At 38.9% G+C, this 20,592-nt stretch overlaps 1 long non-coding RNA gene and 1 pseudogene across 1 annotated transcript; one reads left to right on the top strand and one right to left on the bottom strand.

Moving 5' to 3' along the window:
* Positions 1-15,995: 15,995 nt before the first annotated feature.
* Positions 15,996-19,618, top strand: LOC149119061 (uncharacterized). The gene is made up of 2 exons (XR_016228820.1): positions 15,996-16,131; positions 19,184-19,618. It is a non-coding gene; the product is annotated as an uncharacterized LOC149119061 (long non-coding RNA).
* Positions 18,879-18,946, bottom strand: LOC149119062 (U6 spliceosomal RNA; annotated as a pseudogene).
* Positions 19,619-20,592: the final 974 nt, after the last annotated feature.

Here is a 20,592-nt window from a genome sequence, read left to right on the forward strand (position 1 = left end):
AGTTAAATAAGCCGGGTTCCCACTGTGGGTGGTCTCAGAATGCAGTCTGGCCTGGTCTCTTGATGTTTCCTGGGCTGGTTCCTGCAGGGTGGGGCTGGATGGCCCTCAGGAGGGAGCCTGGGGCAGCAGAGGGGTGGGCAGGAGGATCTGTCTAGGATCTGCCCCACTGCTCTCATCCTGCACCTCATCTTCCTGGTGGGGAGCAGTGTGAAGCGTGAATAGCTGCTTTGTGTGTTGATCCCTCTCAAGTATTAATTATCAAATTTTTCCAATGTGGAATTTGAAGCTGTTCCAGAAACATGGGGTGGGAAATCTCCCTTCTTTCAAACAGGCACAGAGACAGTGGAGGATCCAAGGAGTTTCTATTAATGGCCCTAGGCTCAGCTGGAATGATTTCCTGAGAATTGAGCATCAAATTCAAGTTTCTTAGCTGTTACAGCATTGGTGGGTTTAAATGGCAGCCTACATGATTAGAACCACATTTCCAATGGTCAGTGGGTCCAGTATGTTTGTAAAAGAGATGCCAGGGACAGATTTATTAGGACAGATTTATGACTGGAGTTTACAAAAGCAGAACTTAGGACATCTTCCCTCCCTAGACAAGATTTCAGTGGGCAGCTGTTTCACTCATTAATTGTGAGCATCCACTTTTAAAGGTTTGTGTTGGATGGGGTCCACTTCTCTTTCTTTGATGATGTATTTGGCTGCTTTTCATTTTCTGTCTTCAGCTATCTCTTCTCCTGTTAGCAAGGCTGTCAACTGTTTTGACCTGCCACTGATCCCTTTGCAAAGTGAGAAGGGAACCAAAATTAATGCAAGTCTACTGTGTTGTCAATAACTGGAGCTACTTTTTTAAAGATTTATTTATTCATTTGAAAGAGTTACACAGAGAGGAGAGAGAGAGAGAGAGAAAGAGAGAGAGGTCTTCCATCCGATGGTTCATTCCCCAATTGGCAGCAATAGCTGGAGGTATGCCAATTTGGAGCCAGTAGCCAGGAGCTCCTTCTGAGATGAAGCTGTTTTTTTAAATAATTATTTATTTATTTGAAAGGCAGAACTTTGTCCAGGTCTCATAGGTGGGTGCAGGAGATGAGGGGTTTGGGCCAACTTCTACTGTTTTCCCAGTCCACAGCAGAGAGCTGGATGGGAAGTGCAGCAGCCAGGATCCCAACCGGCACCCATATAGGATGCTGACAAGGCAGCAGTAGCTTTACCCACTATGCAACAGTGCTGCCCACTAACGGGAGCTCTTTTAATCTGAGTTTGCATAAAGAGGAGAATTACAGCATCATAAATACAGATAAGTAACAGTTTTTCTCTGCCCAGCACTTTATATTACCCAGTGCTCCACTGAGAATCTTACATTCCACACTGTGTAATTAAGAAGGCCAGTTACTTATCTTATTTTGGGTTCTGTGTTTAAACCCATGACACTTTTGACATGGGAGGATATTAGTTCTACAATTTCATAGAGACTGGTCTTTGGAAGCATCGATAGAAGTTATAACTGTGAGAGTGGTAAGAAAGAAGAGGGGAAGAAATAAGTGCCCCTTACCTCCCTCAGAGATGTCCACAAGTGCAGTAGACGATATGCCCTTATGGTTGACTTTCTGGGACAAACTGTGTTTGAGTGCTTCACATGTTCTGATAGAAAGGTGTTGCCACCAGGTTTTTAGTATATTTTGTTAGTTTTTAAAGATTTATTTATTTATTTGAAAATCAGAGTTACACAGAGAGAGAAGGAGAGGCAAGAGAGAGAGAGAGAGGTCTTCCATCAGGTTCATTTCCCCAATGGCTTCATCATTGTGAACTTTGCTCAGTTCCTGACCTATACCTTTCCTTTAACCTAGTACTTTGCCATGTAGTAGCCCATGAAAACTGCAGACTGCATAAATTAATGAATACTTGGAGGGTTGTGATTTCTTAGAGGAACATCATGAGATAGGAGGAATAAAACAAAACAAAAGTATCCTCCGTATATAGAAGGTACACTGTTTTTGCAAGCCACAGCGAAGAGGAAGAAGCAGGAAAGTAGTGAGACTGGAAAGTTTGCGGCAAAGGTAATAGGCACTGGTCAAGAATTTAACAAGCCCATTAGGAAAACATTAAGGTTTCCTTACTTCCATGTAGACTCTGCCCTCTTATGGTGAACAGGGTCCTCTAAACCCACTTGTTGCACAAATGAAAACCCAAGCATTGTCTTCTCCCACAGATGGAGTCTGCTATTGGTTTTGATTTACATTTCCCTAATGGCTAGTGATATTGGGCATGTTCATCTATGTCTTGACCATTGAGATTTCTTCTTCTGAGAAACATCTGTTTTGATCCTTGCCCATTTCTTAGCTGTACATTTTGCTTCTTATTTGGAGATTTTCCCAGTTCTATATATGTATGTTCTGGCTATCAATCTTTTGTCATAATCAGAGTTTTCAATGTTTCCTGCCATTCTGTCCATTGTATGTTCACTCTGTTGATTACTTTGTTGTGAAGATGTATCTTAATATGATATGCTCAAATTTCTATATTTTATTTTTGTTACTTGTGCTTTTGGAATCTTACCCAAAACTGTTATCTATGCTTATGTTTTATAGTTTCTCATATGTTTACTTAGTTTCTGGTTTTATATTTAGACTTTTAATTCACCTTGAGTTGCTTTTACATAGTGTATGAGGTTTTGGGTATATTTTCAGGCTTCTACATATGGATAATCACTTTCCTTTAAACCATATGCTAAAGGGGTTCTTCTTTCTCCTGTTTGTTTTCTTTCCTTTGTTAAATAGGAGTTGCCTGTAGAAAAGTCGGTTTATTTCAGCTGCCTATACTTTTACACTGAACTATGAGTCTGTTTTCCAACAGTGCTAACACTGTTTCTATATTTTTAAGATTTATTTATTTATTGGAAAGGCCAGATGCTTCTTCCAAGTCTCTCATGTGGGTGCCAGCACCGTAGAACACGGTCCATCTTCCACCAATTTCCCAGGTGCATTAGTAGGGAGCTGGATTGGAAGTGGAGCACCTGGTCTCCTAGCAGCAACATATGGGATGCATGCACAGCAGGTCAAGGCTTTAATCCACTACACCACAGCACCAAACACTTCCTTATTTACTTCTGCTGTGATCTTTCATTATTCACTTTTTTCTACTGCCCTGCAACTTGACTCCTTCCTGTTTTTTTTCTGGGTCCTGGACGATGGTAGTAGGTGGCTTCTGGGATCTTTTTGTGTTAGTAGATACTTGATAATCTAAAATCACAGTTTTTAGTTTCTATATTTCTCTGCTAATCACTAGGACCTTCTGGATGACAATAGAAAATGCTGGCAGAAATGAGGATATATTAATTTGCTAAGAAAATACCACAGAGAATATGATTTAAATCATGGAATTTTACTTCTCAGAGTTGTAGAGCTTGAAAATATCAGATCAAGGTGCTTAAATAGGCTCGATTTTTCCAGAAGCCTTTCTCCGATGTGACAGACACATCTACCATTTGATCTGCTTAAAAGCACTTTCTTCAGGTAGAGTCATGTTGCTGGTTAGCACTTCCGTGTTAGAGTTTTAGGGAGGCACATTTCAGTCCATAACAGCAAAAGGGGCCCTGTGGTCTACTTCAATGACAGCCATCTCTGCGGAGGACAGAAAGTTTGGAATCAGCGTTAGGATTTCTCACAGTATTACTGTCAGTGCTATCTCCATCAAATGTGCATTCATGTACACACAAATCTACCTGTACTCATAAACACATTCAACAGTGGAAATGCCTGATGGTTGTGTATGGGTAACATCAATATAATAATCCATAAGATGACCTATTAGCAGACATTAAAAAGAGAATTAGAAAGAATGACAACAAAATCTGCAGTTACCTATATTTATGTCTATATGTATGATATTCAGTATTTATAGTTGCTAAAAGATGAATACTGATGTGTGGGAATAAAAGCTAAACCTTACCTTGCAATATTGCAGCCTAGTCTACATGAAAGATGTCTTCCTAAAACCATTCACTGGGCCCACTCTGTGGCATAGTAGATTAAGCATCCACCTGCAGCACCAGCATCCCACATGGGCACCAGTTTGAGTCCCTGCTCCTGCACTTCCAATCCAGCTCTTTACTAATGGCCTAGGAAAGCAGTGCAATATGCCCTGAGTTCTTGGGCCCCTGCACCCATGTGAGAGACCTGGAGGAAGCTGCTGACTCCTGGCTTCTGGCACCTGGCTTCAGATCGGCCCAGCTCCAGCCATTCTGGCCATTTAGGGGTGAACCAGTTGATAGAAGACCTCTCTATCTCTTCCTCTCTATATCTGTAACTCTGCCTCACAATAAAGAAATACATTTTTAAAAACCTTTCACATGTTAAATTTCTTAATTGTTTTAAAGATTTATTTATTTATGTACAAGTCGAGTTACAGACAGAGAGGATAGACAGAGAGAAAGAGAGAGGTCTTCCATCTGGTGTTCACTCCCTAATTGATTGCAACTGCCAGAGCTGTGCTGATCTGAAGCCAGGAGCCAGGAGCTAGTTCCCGGTCTCCCAGATGGGTACAGGGGCCCAAGGACTTGGGCCACCTTCTACTACTTTGCCAGGCCATAGCAGAGAGCAGGATCAGAAGTGGAGCAGCTGAGTATTGAACCGGCCCCCATATGGGATGCTGGCGCTTCAGACCAGGGTGTTAACCTGCTCCACCACAGCACCAGTCCAACATTTTAAATTTCTGATACTCTAAAGTAGTACAGGACTGCATTACATCTAGGAAAGATGCATTTAAAAATTATAAATCTAGTGCATTTTAGCAGAAGTTTTAACAAATACTTCTGATTTTCTCAGCATTATATATAAATAAATGACATAATGAGTCATTGTCAGATTTTTAGCTTTTGACAGCCACTTATAATATTTCACAGCTTTTTGAAATGTATTGCTAGTGTGTTTTTCTCAACACATGCACTGGATTTTACCAGTTTAGTGCACATGGAGTTGCCTCTTATAGGATTTGCATTTTAATGGGTTTTCATGGCACATGTAATCAACATCTGCAAAGCCTCTAAAACACATAAATAATAACATGAATCAGGCTTTTTTCTTAAATATTAATTTATTTATTTGAAAGAGTTGCACAAATAGAGAAGAGGTAGAGAGAGAGAGACAGACAGACAGAGACAGAGAGGTCTTCCATCAGCTGGTTTACTCCCAGTTGGCCGCAATGACTGGTCTGTGTCAATCTGAAGCCAGGAGCTTCTTCAGGGTCTTTCACATGTGTGCAAGGCCCCAAGGACTTGGGCCACCTTCTAATGCTTTCCCAGGACATAGCAGAGAGCTGGTTCAGAAGTGGAGCAGCCGCGACTTGAACTGGCACCCATATGGCTTGCCAACACTGCAGGCAACAACTTTATCTGCTATGCCACAGCGCCAGCCCCACATTGCATCTTTTTAAGATGATATGGATTTAAGTTCATGAGAAATTATTAGCATAGTGGGAACTGATAGATATGGATGAAGCAGGATGGACTTGTTAGGAATGGTGATGTTAATTTTCTTATAAAATAAATAAATAAGAAATTAAATATGGTCAGACATAAATGAAGACTAAATTTTATTAGTGGTAATCCAGAAAACACTGATCTCAGGTCTTTTTCTTCCAGTGTTAAGTTTATATTTTTAAATGCATATTAAGTGAACAAATTTCATGTAATTTATATATACAGATTGAAGAGCAAACTGATAACATCCTATCCTATCTTCCCTTGTTCTCATATTTCCAACTCCCTCCTTCTTGTTTTATTTTCTTTTAATTTTGACAGCTGCATGCTTTGATTTTATTTTAGAATCACAAGCTTTAACCCTCTACAAAATAAAGAATTCAGCAAGTAGTAGCAGAAATATCAATGAGTATATGTTGTGTACTCTATCAAAGAGTACAGAAAAGTGCTATGAACAATACTCAAATCTCAAAATGTCAATTTAACTCATATGCTGCTTTTTGTTGTCTATATATTAATTACCACCAGTCAGAGAAAACATATGGTATTTGTCTTTTGGGGACTGGCTTCTTTCATGAAGCATACTTGTTTCCAGTTCATCCATTTAGTTACAGAAGATGGGATTTCATTCTCAATTATGGTTGAATAGTATTTTACACTGTATATATAGCTCATATTTTTGTTCCAGTCACCAGTTGATGGACATCTGGGTTGATTTCATGTTAGCTATTGTGAATTGAGCTGTAATAAACATGAGGGTACAGATAACTCATGCCTGTGCATATTCTATTTCATTTCATGCAGATAAATTCCCAGTAGTCAGATGGCAGGATCACATGGTATGTTTGTTTTCAGATTTCTGAGGAACTTTGATACTGCCTTCCATAATGGTTGCACTAGCTTCATTCCCACCAACAGTGGATTAGGGTACCTTTTTCTCTCCCTCTCCACCAGCCTTTATTGTTTGTTGACCTTTTCAAAAGAATTATTTATTTGAAAGATTGAGTTACAGAGATGGAGAGGCAGAGGCAGAGAGACAGAAGTATTTTATCTGCTTGTTTATGCTCCATATGGCCCAACAGGTAGTGCTGGTCCAATCGGAAGCCAGAGTCAGGAGCATCTCCCTGGTCACCCATGCGGGTGCAGGGACCCAGGCACTTGGGCCATCCTCCACTGCCCTCCCAGTCCAGTGCAGAAAGCTGGACTGGAATAGCAGCAACCGGGACCAGAACTGGCACCCATATGGGATGCCGTCTCCACGGGTGGAGGATCAACCCAGTGTGCTATGGCACTGGCCCCCATCAGGGATATTTTTCTATAGTACTCTCTCTCCACTGTATCTTTTTCTAGTTGAAGAATTAAGGTGATGCAGGATTAATAGAAGGAGTTTGAGAGGATTGTCTCTCTTTCAATTGTGTTGAATAGTTTGAGAAGCATTAGTTCTTTAAAAGTCCTGTAGAATTCAATAGTGAGGCTGTCTGATCCTGGACTTTTGCTTGTTGGGAGGGTCTTTATTACTCATCCAATCTCTGTCTTGGTTTTTGATTTGTTTAGCTTTTCTATGTGTCTTCATGACTCAATTTTGGTATATTGTGTATGTCCAGGAATATGTTGATTTTTACTCTAGGATTTCCAATTTGTTAGCAGTCACAACAGATGCCCACAGCCTATATTGCAGTGCTAATCTGAGTTTTGGGTACTACACTTCCTAATCAGCTTCATGTTAATATCCCTGGGAAGCAATGTATAATAGCTCAAATTCTTTCATTCCTGTCGTCAAATTGGAGAACTGTAACCTCAATGGGGACTTGAGAACCTGGTCTTGCACAGTTGTAGCCATATAGAAAGTAAACCAGCAGATGGGAGATCTCTCTGCTTCTCTTTCCTTCTCTCTTTGTCTCTGTGTGTCTCTGCCTTTTTTATCATGTTAAAATATTTAATTACTTACTTGAAAGAGTTACAGAGAGAGGGAGAGACAGAAATCTTCCACCACCTAATTCATTTTTGAGATGACTTTAATAGCCAGAGTGTGGCCAGGTTGAAGCCAGGAGCTTTCCCTCCGATGTGCATGGCAGCAAGGAGCTTTTCCTGCAATGTGCGTGGCAGCATCCCAGGCACTTGGGCCATCTTTCCCTGCTTTTTCAGTCCATTGGTAAGGAGCTGGATCAGAAATGGAATAGCTGGTACTTAAACTGGTGCACATACAGGATGCCAATGTAACAGATAGCAGCTTTGTCCACTGCACCACAACCACCAGCTCCTCTATCTGCCTTTCCAATAAATAAATCTTTTGAAAAAGAACTGAAGGTAGTAAAAGTCATCATGACTGAGCAATGGCAAATTTATTGAAGTGATCTATTTTCTTAAAGATCCTTTTATGAATTTGAAAGGCAGCACTAGATGGAGAGAATGGGAGAGATTGATCTTCCTCCTGGTTTGTTCACTCCTCAAATGGCTGCAATGACTGAGGCTAGGCCAGACTGATATCAGGAGCCAGGGGCTTCTTCCAGGTCTCTCACAAGGGTGCTGGAGCCCCAATATTTGAGTCACCCTGTGCTGCTTTTCCAGACACATTAGCAGAGAACTGGATCTGTTTGGAGCATTAATGTCTATGATACTCTCCTTGCAGTTGAAGGATTTAGAATCCATTTTGATTATGGGTGGGCCAAGTACAATGTCTTCCAATTGTCCAAGGTTTGGATTAGATGGGTTCTGAGAAATTTTGTTAAAATAGTTATTAATCTTGTTTAGACAAGGTCATAGTCAAAGTGGAGGTTCTCTCCTCCCTTCAGAGAAAGGTACCTCCTTCTTTGATGACCTGTTCTTTCCACTGGGATCTCACTCGCAGAGATCTTTTGCCAGAGTGTCTTGGCTTTCCATGCCTGAAATACTCTCATGAGCTTTTCAGCCAGCTCCAAATGCCTTTAGGGCTGATTCTGAGGCCAGAGTGCTATTTAGGACATCTGCCATTCTATGAGTCTGCTGAGTATCTCACTTCCCATGTTGGATCACTCTCCCCTTTATTTACTCCATCGGTTAGCGTTAGCAGGTACTAGACTTGTCTATGTGCTCCCTTTGACTCCCAGTCCCTCCACCATGACCAACTGTGAACTGAAACTGATCACCTGGAACAGTGAGATGGCATTGGTACATGCCACCTCAATGGGATTGAATTGGAATCCCCTGGTATGCTTCCAACTCCACCACTTGGGGCAAGTCAGCCTGAGCATGTCCCAAATTATACATCTCTTCCCTCTCCCATTCCCACCACCATGTTCAACAGGGATCACATTTCAGTTAATTTTCAACACTTAAGAATAACTGTGCATCAATTACAGATCTAAACCAGTCATATTAAGTAGAACAGATAAAAAAAACTACTAAGAGGGATAATGTATTAAGTTGTTCATTAACAGTCAGGGCTATGCTGATCAAGCCACCATTTCCCATAGTGTCCACCTCACTCCAACAGGTTTCCCTCTTGGTGTTCAGTCAGTTGTCACTGATCAGGGAGAACATATGGTATTTGTCCCTTTGGGACTGGCTTATTTCACTCAGCATGATGTGTTCCAGATTCCTCCATTTTGTTGCAAATGACTGGATTTCGTTGTTTCTTACTGCGGTATAGTATTCTAAAGAGTACATATCCCATAATTTCTTTATCCAGTCTATCGTTGATGGGCATTTAGGTTGGTTCCAGGTCTTAGCTATTGTGAATTGTGCTGCAATAAACATTAGGGTGCAGACCTCTTTTTTGTTTGCCAATTTAAATTCCTTTGGGTAAATTCCAAGGAGTGGGATGGCTGGGTCGAACCGTAGGGTTATCTACGACCTTGTCTAAACAAGATAAGAGTCGGAGAACTCAGAGGGCTTCCATAGCCTTGGAAACTCATGACTGGAGCATAGGGAGATTACTGATGCCATAGACAGGAGTGTCAATTGGTAAAGTCAACAACAGGAGTCACTGTGCACTTACTCCTCATGTAGGGTCTCTATCCTTAATGTGCTGTACATTGAGATTTAATGCTATAACGAGTACTCAAACAATATATTTCACTTTGTGTTTCTATGGGGGTGCAAACTGTTGAAATCCTTACTTAATGCATACTAAACTGATCCTCTGTTAAAAAAAAAAAAAGAAATTATCAATTCCCAACTTGACTCTCACTGGGATTAAACATGACAATAGGTCTGCTCTGATTTCATCATCATTTAAAAAAAAATCATCTATTATTTTTCACTTTATGTTTCTGTGTGGGAGCAAACTGTTGAAATCCATACTTGATGTATACTAAGCTGATCTTCTGTATATTAAGATAATCAAAAATGAATCTTGATGTGAATGGAAGGGGAGAGGGAGTGGGAAAGGGGAGGGTTGTGGGTGGGAGGGACGGTATGGGGGGGAAGCCATTGTAATCCATAAGTCGTACTTTGGAAATTTATATGCATTAAATAAAAATTAAAAAAAAATAGTTATTAATCATAACTCTCAGTTTAAGCTTTTCTTACCAAATTTTCATGTTTGCTGATGTTTATATCTATGGGAAAATTGGGTCTCTGGATTGCAACCAATGAAAGCATCCAGACTAACAGTAATAAGGTCAACAGTCAGCAGAATGATGTCCAGCTGAACTGAAATAGATTTTCTTATTTGGTAGAGGGGTTACCTCCTGCATTATGCTGACATACTGACATAGACAGTAGATATTGGAGCCTGTCCCTTCTGCCAAATGGAGAATACCATATTTTGGTCCATCATATATATATTTATATATTATAATATATATTATATATTATACTATATATTTCTATACATAATATAGAATTGCATATAATTATTATAAATATATAATTGTATATATTATATATGAATTTGTTATTTATATATAAATAATTATTTCTGATCCAGCTCCTTACCAATGGATTGAAAAAGCAGTGAAAGATGCTCCAAGTACCTGGGTTCCTGGGACACACATCAGAGGAAAAGCTCCTGGTTTCAACCTGGCCACACTCTGGCTATTGAAGTCATCTCAATAATATATATATATATATATATAAAATACATATAATAAATTATATAATATTATCTGTTTATAATTATATATTATATAATATATTGTATGATAAATTATAATATATTTTATATATGAATATATTTATATACATAAATATATAAATAAATGTAAATATATATATAAGGAATTTATTTATGTAGTTGACAGGTTTACTTACAGAGAGTGAGAAGAAGAGACACAGAAAGGTCTTCCATATGCTCATTTACTCCCCTAATGACTGCAAAGTCTGCAGCTGGGCCAATCTGAGCTAGGAGCTTCCAGGTCTCCCATATTTTGGCAGGGACCAAAGCACTTGGAACAGCTTCTACTGCTTTCCCAGGCTATTGCAGAGAGCTGGATGGGAAAAGGAGAAATGGGGACTAGAACTGGTGCTCATATGGGGTGCCAGCATTGCAGGTAAAGGATTACACCACTGCACCACAGTGCTGGCCCCAGTCTATCCTTTATTAAGGAGATCTCAGTAATCATGTTCAGGTATTGCTGTCCTATATTCATGGCCAAAGTCCTAGCAGGCAACATGGTTTGGAGAATCATAAGCACAAGGTGTGTAGGAGACTTCATTTCTCATACAGCACAGTTAATAACAAGGTTCCAAGAGGGGAAATTACTTGCATCATAGTCTTTGAGAACTAATGGACATCACAGGTGATCTAAAGAATTTAGAAGGTTTGTGAGCCCCTAGAGTGAAAAAGTCACTGGGAGCACAAGGACAGTGCCTAGAGTTTATTTTGATGGATTTTAGCCCCTTGCATTGGAGGGAGGCCCGAAGAAGCTGGACTGATTAGTAAACCTCAGAAGTGTCTTTTCAAGGTGAAGGCAAACTGAGACTGAGGGGTTTTTGGAAAAACGTTGAACAAAAGACATTTCCCACACGTGGTTAAGACACATCATTTATCTACTGATTTTCATCAGATCTGTTAACATTAGGTATAAGGTACAGTGGACATGGTGGATGGCATATAGCAATATGATTTTAGTAATATATCATGAGGTGCTTTTTTTAAATGGATTTAGCAGGTAAAATTGGGCTACCTAATAGGATGTAGCTGGAATAATCACCTTTTTGTTAAATAAATCTGAGGTAATAAATGTTAGTGTATGAAGACATTGAGTTTTCTTTTATTGGGCCTTCTTGGTTATTTTAATCTGGGATCTGCGAATTCTCATTTTCTTTATTTTATTCCTCATCATGTCGGACCAACTCTGCTGCTTTGGGGATTTTTTTAGTACATCTGACATTTGGAAATTTAGACAATAGTATAGTTAAAATGAGATGTACCAAGTAAAGTATTTATTTTTATTCTGATACATATTTTGGAATTCTTCTAAAATTCCTATTGAGTATCCTTGTTAAATTTAGTTGCATCCCAGGTTAAGACTTATTGGAGGCAGGCTCCATGGCTCAATAAGCTAATCCTCCACCTGCGGTGCAGGCACACCAAGTTCTAGTCCTGCTGGGAGAGCCAGATTCTGTCCCAGTTGCTCCACTTCCAGTCCAGCTCTCTGCTATGGCCCAGGAGTGCAATGGAGGATGGCCAAAGTGCTTGGGCCCCGTACCTGCATGGGAGACCAGGAGGAAGCACTTGGCTCCTGGCTTTGGATCAGTGCCATGTGCCAGCTGCAGCACACTGGCGGCAGCGGTCACTAGGGGGTAAACCAACAGAAAAAGGAAGACCTTTCTCTCTGTCTCTCTCACTGTCCACTCTGCCTGTCAAAATAAAAAATAATTTTTATAAAAAGACTTATTGGAGCCACTTTAGTGATTACACCCATGAAACTTTGTTAATAAATGCAAATAGAACCTGGGAAAATTGATGTATATCTTATGCTGTAGAGACTTAAGATTGAACATCTTTTTTATCTTTTTTAATTATATAATTTAAAAACAAATTTTAGATTTTTTTTTTTTACTTTACTAAGTCACAGCTCTGGCCCCATTAATATGACTTAACAATGTTTTTTCCTCTCAGAATTATCTCTATTGTTTCAGTTAACTGCATGCCTTTTCTTTACATTCAGATTCCCTCAGCTGTCAAAGCTTATTCATCTTAATTCTGTTGTTCCTATTTCCCTCCCTTTTATTCTGTCCCTAGGCTAATTGGGATCATGATTCTCCATTCCTTCTGTGTGGTGTCACAGTAGGCTTGAAGTGTTCTTTTTCTCTTCTGATTTCTAAAGAAAGAAATTATGTATTCCCCCAGTTTAGATATTTTAATAATGCACTCTAAAACAAAGGTTAAATGTTCTTAATTTGACAAGAATTTTCGGGGCCAGCGGTGTGGCATAGTGGGTAGAGCCACCACTTGCAGTGCTGGCAGCTCATATGGATCCAGATCTCTGCTATAGCCTGGGAAAGCAGTAGAAGATGGCCCAAGTCCTGGGCCCCTGCACCCATGTGGGAGACCTGGAAGAAGCTCCTTGCTCCTGGCTTTGGATTGGCACAACTCTGGCCATTGCAGCCAACTGGGGAGAGAACCAGTGGATGGAAGACCCCTCTCTCTTCTCTGCCTCTCTCTGTGCAACTCTGACTTTCAAATAAATAAATAAATCTTTAAAAAAAGATTTTTTTCTAATTTTAGATTTGTTCTACTTCATTGCCACTTCAGGGTGTGTGTAAGGAGTGCATATCCAGTTTTTCTATTTTGGAATTTGGGGATTTTGTATTAGCTCTGCTGTGTATTCATTTTTCTTGAGCATTGGTGATATCTTCTCCTTAGTTGTATTAAGAGAGAGAGCAATAGCCCTCATGTCTTTTTAGGTAAGTAAGACATATTAAAAACAGAGCATTCAGTATACATTCATAGTATTTTGACTTGTTCAATTGATTTTCCTGACCTCCCTTGGATATTCTTGGTCTTTGCTGTACAACTTTCTATACTCATTAATTCTTTGATATTCCCAAATCCAGAAAATGAATGACTCAACAGCTGTGTTCCTGTATTTGCTGGGACTCAGGGTAAGAAGCAAAGTGGAGGTGTTCAGGAATCTAAAGTTACATGCTACATAGCAAAGCACATCATTTCCTATACAAAGTGACTGGGAAATCCAGAATCTTTTGCACACATATTGGATCCTGAACTATTACTGGACTATTCAGTAAGATTTTAATGTATTTATTTTCTGTGTGTGTGTTTGTATTTCTAAATAAACTCTGCTGGGCTACTTAACATTAACATGTATTGCAGAATTCTTTCATCAGTTTTTACTTTTAAAAAGTTTCTCTTTCAGTTTTATGGGAGAGGGTAGAAGTTTCCTGCTATGTAACTGAAAGTTCATTCATTCATTAAAGTTAAAAATATTTGTTGCAAATTGGTAGAATACTATTAATTCTCATGTGATTTACATGAAACTAAATACATTCTCTATTTTGTTTTGCTTAAAATTTCTGCATGTGTGGACTTCTTTTTTCCTTCTTGCCCCAAATCCCTTTGTGTATTGGGATGGCAAATGGGTTTTACACTGGAGAAAACATGTTATTTTGGCAAAGAAGTACTTAGCCTTCCTGCTTCAAGTATTCAAATATTGCATTGGAAATCAGTATATTTGTTTACTGTACAAATGTCCTTCATACAATTTTGTAATCTTCTGGGATGGGAGAGGAAGCAGGAAATAGGAGGATTATGGGTGGGAGGGATGTTTTGGGGGAGGGGAAGCCACTGTAATCCAAAAGCTGTACTTTGGAAATTTATATTTATTAAAAAAATTAAACAATTTTGTAATCTTCATCTTCCTTTTTATTTCATCCTTTTTAAAAAAAGATTCATTTATTTTACTTGAAAATCAGAGTTACACAGAGAAGGAGAGAGAGAGAGAGAGAGCAGTCTTCCAACCGCTGGTTCACTCCCCATTTGGCCACAATGGCTGGAGCTCTGCCAATCCAAAGCCAGGAGCCAGCAGCTTCTTTTGGGTCTCCTATGCAGGTGCAGGAGCCCAAGGGCCTGGGCCATCCTCTACTGCTGGATAGTAAGTCTTACTTGCCTAAAAAGATGGATAGTAATTTGAGTAGCCAGGACTTGAACTGGCACCCAATTGGAATGTCAGCACTGCAAGCCACAGCTCTACTTGCTACTCCACAGCATCGGCCCCCTAAATTCTTATGAGTATTGCTACACGATTGGAATTTATAATTGATAATGCTGAACAATTGAAACTGTCTTATTTACAATTGTAGGACTGGATATGGCAGTTCTACTTGAAGTAAAGTATGTAGCCTGCTTATTGTATGATTTTCGGAAAAGCATGTATTTATATATAACAGCAGATCTGTTAATCATTTAAAAGTGAATTGTCATGATTACCCAGATGTAAAGAATGCAATATGTGCTAATGAGTTAGCAGTCACAGACATTTAGAATTAGAGGGATTTTAGAACTTTTTCAATACTGCAGTTTTTATGAAAAACTAATAATTTTTTTTTATTTGACAGGTAGAGTTATATACAGTGAGAAATCAGAAAGGTCTTCCTTCCATTGGTTCAGTCCCCAGATGGCTGCCACAGTTGGAGCTGTGCCCATCCAAAGCCAGGAGTCAGGTGCTTTCTCCTGGTCTCCCATCCGGGTGCAGGGCCCAAGCACTTGGGCCATCCTCTACTGCCTTCCCGGGCCATAGCAGAAAGCTGGACTGAAAGAGGAGCAACCAGGACTAGAACACTTTGCCCATAAGGGATACCAGCACCACAGGTGGAGAATTAACCAAGTGAGCCACGGCGCTGGCCCCCGATAAATTTACTCTTAACAAAATATCAAAATATCTTATTTAGTATAAAGTTAGTAGTGAAAAGAGACTACCTTGTTGAACACAGAAATTTGAGATTATATTTCTTGGTATTAATTTGCATCTTAAGGCTTATTGCCTAGTTTATTTCAATATTTCAATCTAATATTACTAATAATATCTTGTACTTAGTGGTTCACTGTGTGCCAGACAATATTCTTTTGATTTTTTAAAAGATTTATTTATTTATTTATTTGGAAGTCAGAGTTACACAGATAGTGAACAAGAGGAAGAGAGAGAGAGAGAGAGGTCCTCCATCTGCTGGTTCACTCCCCAGATGGCCTAAAAGGTCAGAGATATGCCAATCTGAAACCAGGAGCCAGGACCTCTTCAGGGTCTCCCATGCAGATTCAGGGGCCCAAGGACTTGGGCCAACTTCCTACTGCTCTCCCAGGCTATAGCAGACAGCTGAATGGAAAATGGAGCAGCCTGGACTTGAACCGGCCTCCATGTGGGATGCCCCCACTGCATGCAGTGGCTTTACTAGCTACACCACAGCACTGGCCTCAAGACAATGCTCTAAAATGATGCATTAATTATTCCCAAATATTGAAAAGTGGCATGGTACACATTTGAATGTGTTGTTTTGTACTAGTTGTAGAAACAGTTTAAAATATATTTATATTTAAAAATGTAAGCTTTGATCTAAAGGTTTACTTTCCCTTAAGGTGCCTGTTTGGAAACTGAGAGATCATTGAAGTCTCAAGATAGAGTACAACTGATCTTATCCAAGCCTCCTTTATCACATGAGGATGCTAAATGCCAAGCCCAGAGAAGTAAAGTGAATTGTTCAAGGTCACATAGGTAAGTTGTGGCAGGGATAATTCTGTATTAGCATTAGGTATCCTGATACATAGGCCACTGTTCTGTCAATTTTGTACTCCTTCTGGAGTTAAAGATTCTAAGTTGTGGAAAATTGAATTTGGAAATTTAGTGGTTGCTATGTTGTTATGGTGAGAAATTTCTGTGTATAGCTATGAGTTGCTTAAATTTTATTCAATATATTTTTCTAGTATGTTTGCTATTTATTTGAAATGTATAACAAGTAGCTTCATCTATTTGCCAAAAAAAATTTTAAAGATTTATTTATATTATTTGAAAGTCAGAATTACACAGAGAGAGAAGGACAGGCAGAGAGAATGGTCTTCCATTCACTGGTTCACTCCACAGTTGGCCTCCATGGCTGCAGCTGTGCTGACTGGAAGGCAGGAGCCAGGAGCCTCTTCCTGGTCTCCTATGCAGGTGCAGGGGCCCAAGGACTTGCACCATTTTATAGTGTTTCCCAGGCCATAGCAGAGAGCTGGATAGGAAGTGGAGCAGCCAGGTCTTGAACTGATGCCCCTATGGAATACCAGCACTGCAGGTGGCAGCCTCACCCACTATGCCACAGTGCCAGCCCTTGCCAAAAGAATTTATAGAAGCTATTCCATATATACACTTAACAATTATTTAGTTACTTGACATGAACTATCCCTGCATATTTGAAAATTTTGAATGGTATCACTTGGGTTTTAAGAATGTTATATTTTAGGTCTCTTAATATTTTTAGTGATGATGTTTTAAAGGCCCTTTCTGTTTTATGAAAAATGATAAGGATTTTGTTTTACAATGGCCATAGTATTACTACTTAAAGCAATAGATTAAATAAAACTTTTAAACAAAGTCATTTAATACTGAATTCTAACACACTGGTATATTTTAAAGTGAGAAGCCGGATTTCTTTCAGATATTCTAAAGAAGAATGATAATCAAAATTGAAGACATCTACAGTTTTTAATCACTTGTTTTAAATATTGGTCATAATGGTCCAATTTTGAGTTTAATTTTAATTAGCTTTTAAATGATTCAATATGTTTTATAGAAAAAATTCGGAGAACATAATTATATACTCAACCTCCCTCCCTTCTTTTTCCTTCTTTGTCATTTTTTTTAGCTTATGAAATGACATTTTCAGTTTACATTACATTAAAAAGGGTTCTTGAATCAAGGGACAAGTTTAACAGGCAAAAAGCAAAAAGATCGTAATTTAGAGGGAATACAGACAATGGCTCTAAACAATATTTGAATATCACATCTAAACAATATTTGAATAAATTGATAAATATTTTAATTTCTCCTACTAAAATGCTCAAAGTCTTTAATTATTTATCAAATATTAGTGCAAAATTATGGATTTAAATGATCCCAAAAAGTGATGAATTTTTGTGTAATAAAGTCCAATTTTTGTCAAGGCTTTTTGACAGTCTCACAGAAAACTTATGTTTGTGAATGGGAAGAATAATACCAAAATATCCATACTACCAAAAGCAATTTGCAAATTCAATGTAATCCCAATCAACATACCAACGATGTTCTCAGAGCTAGAAAAAATGATGCTAAAATTCACATAGAAACATGAGAGATGCTTAACATCTAAAGCAATATTATAAAGCAAAAAAAAAGCTGGAGACATCACACCATATTTTAAGACATATTACAGGGGTCAGCACTATGACAAAGCAGGTAAAGTCACCGTCTGCAGTGCCGGCATCTCATATGGGTGCCAGTATGTTTCCCAGCTGCTCCACTTCTTATACCCCTCTCTGGTATAGCCTGAGAAAAAAGTAGAAAATGGCCAAAGTCTTTGGGCCCCTGCACCTGCATAGAGACCTGGAAGAAGCTCCTGACACTTGGATTCAGATCAACAGAGCTCCGGCCATTGTGGCCATTTGGGGAGTAAACCAGTGGATGGAAGACCTCTCTCTCTCTCTGCCTCTACCTCTCTGTAACTCTGCCTTTCAAATAAATATACTGCAAAAAAAAAAGAAGAAGTGTTAGCACTGATATAATAACAGACACATAGTTCAATGGAAAAGACTTGGTAGCATAGAAATAAACCCAAATTTCTACCAGCAACTCATATTTAACAAAGGAACTCAAATGAACTGGAGAAAGAAGAATCTCTTTCACAAGTGGTGCAGAGGAACTTGATTATCCATATGTAGAAGCCTGAAAAGAGACTCCAACATCTCTTACACTATGTGAAAGTGAACTCACAGTGAATTAAAATGTAATCATAAGACCCAAACCCAAGTAAACATAGGGAAACTCTAAATATTGTCAACACACAATAGCTTTTGGGTAAGATTCCAATAGCAATAGTCACAAAAATAAAAACAGAGACATTTGAGTATATCCAACTAAGATACTTCTTCACAACAAAGTAAACATCAGAGTGTAGATACAATGAACAGATGGCAGGAAAAATTAAAACTCTGAATGTTTACAGATTTCCAGAACATTTACATGAATTGGAAAAACTCCAAAAAATACAGTGAAGAAACAGGCAAGGATCTGAATAGACATTTCTCAGAAGAAATGTACATGGTCAAAACATGTGAATATGCCCGATGTCACTAGCCATTATGTAAATATAAATCAGAACACCATATCAGTCTCCAACACCTGTGGGAGAATACAACACTCAGGTGTTTGTGTGTGCAGCAAGTGGGTTTAGAGGACCCTGTTCACCTCTGGAGAGCAGAGCCTACAGGGAGGTAAAGAAACCTTACTGCGCAGGGGCATGCTAATCTTCTCTGTATCATTCCAATTTTAGTATATGTGCTGCCGAAGCGAGCACATGTGCTGCCGAAGCGAGAAAGAGATGAAAAGAATTTATCTCAGCTAGCCACTAATATTCAAGAAACAAGGTCTTCAGGAAAGCCAACTCAACTGACATTTTCATGTCATTGTTAAATAAAGGAAAAATTATCTAGGTTCAGCAATACGTAGTTTATAAGAGAAAGACTACAGAGTAATTTCCTTGGCATAGAAATAACTTTGTTTTTTTTTTTTTTTGTTTTTTTTTATCCATGAGGGCTTGCTATCACCACCACACACCCACATCCCATATACAAATGCCTGGCTTGAGTGGTAGCTTCTCTGCTTTGAGGCAAGTTTCTGCTAGTGTGCACCCTGGGAGGAGACGGAGGATGGCAGAAGTGCTTGGGTCCCTGCACCCAAATGGGACATCCAGAATGAATTCCCAGTTCCTGGTTTTGGCTTGGTCAAGCTTTGGCTATTGCAAGTGTCTGGGGAGTGAAGCAGTGGTTCCCTCTTCCTGTCACTCTGCCTTTCAAATCAATAACTGTTGTTGGTAATGACTAATAATGATATTCACTGATTGTCAAATTTTGAATCTATTAATTATAGACAATTTCTCTTTGTATTTTTAAACTTTCATAATGTTCTGTAGCCAATTTCATCACTAGAAATAAAAACTTTTCCTCAAAAAAAAAAAAAAAAAGAAACCTTACTGCTTTCCTAATGTGCTTATTAAGTTCTTGACCAGCGCCTGTTAGTCTTGCCACAAACTTTCTAGTCTTACTACTTTCCTTCTTCTTCTTCTTCTCTGTGACTTGTAAAATAGTATACATTCTATATACTGTGGATACTTTTGATTTATTTTATTCCTTCGGTCTCCTATGAAGTTCCTCCACAAAAGCACAGCCCTCAAAATATTCATTCATTTATGCAGTCTGCAGATTTCATGAGCTACTAAATTCCAAGTAGTATGTTAAAGGCAAGATCTGGGCCTAAGAGAAAAGTGGTCTAAATTCTGTGCCTAGAAGAGGATTTGGGACATAGTAGAACTTCAGTGAAGTGCTATGTGAATGACATGCACTCATTAAATGAGTAATCTAAAGCATACACTTCATTTAAGCAACACAGCAGCCCTACTCACCTCAGGTAGAGCAATTGAGAGGAATAATGTGAACAAAAATAAGACATCAATAAGTTGAATAATAACAGAGAAAAAACAAAATGAGATAGATGCCAACATTACTGAGCTATTTTTGAGGAATTAAATTGATAGAGGGGCTGGCATTGTGGCCAAGTGGGGAAAGCTGCAATCTGTGAGGCCAGCATAACATCTGAGTTCCACTTTGAGTTTAGGAATCTCCACTTCCAATTTAGCTCACTGCTAAACACCTGGGAAACCAGCAGAAGATGGACGAAGGACTCAGGTCCTTGCCACTCATGTGGGAGACTTGGATGAAGCTCCTGACTCCAGCATGCCCCAGGCTCAACTGTTGAAACTCTCTGGGGTGTGAGCCAGCAGATGAAAGCTATCTATGTCTTTCCCTCTCTCTCTAAATCCACCTTTCAAATAATAAAGATTTAATAAACAAATTAACTGATTTCAAAATACACAAAAACATGAACAATACTATATCATTTTTATGCCAAACTGATAAAAAATAACAAATGCTAGAGAGCACATGG

Source organism: Oryctolagus cuniculus, unplaced genomic scaffold (genome assembly GCF_051225735.1).
Source record: "Oryctolagus cuniculus isolate XC-2025 breed Fujian yellow rabbit unplaced genomic scaffold, ASM5122573v1 ptg000037l, whole genome shotgun sequence".
Classification (NCBI taxonomy): domain Eukaryota; kingdom Metazoa; phylum Chordata; class Mammalia; order Lagomorpha; family Leporidae; genus Oryctolagus; species Oryctolagus cuniculus.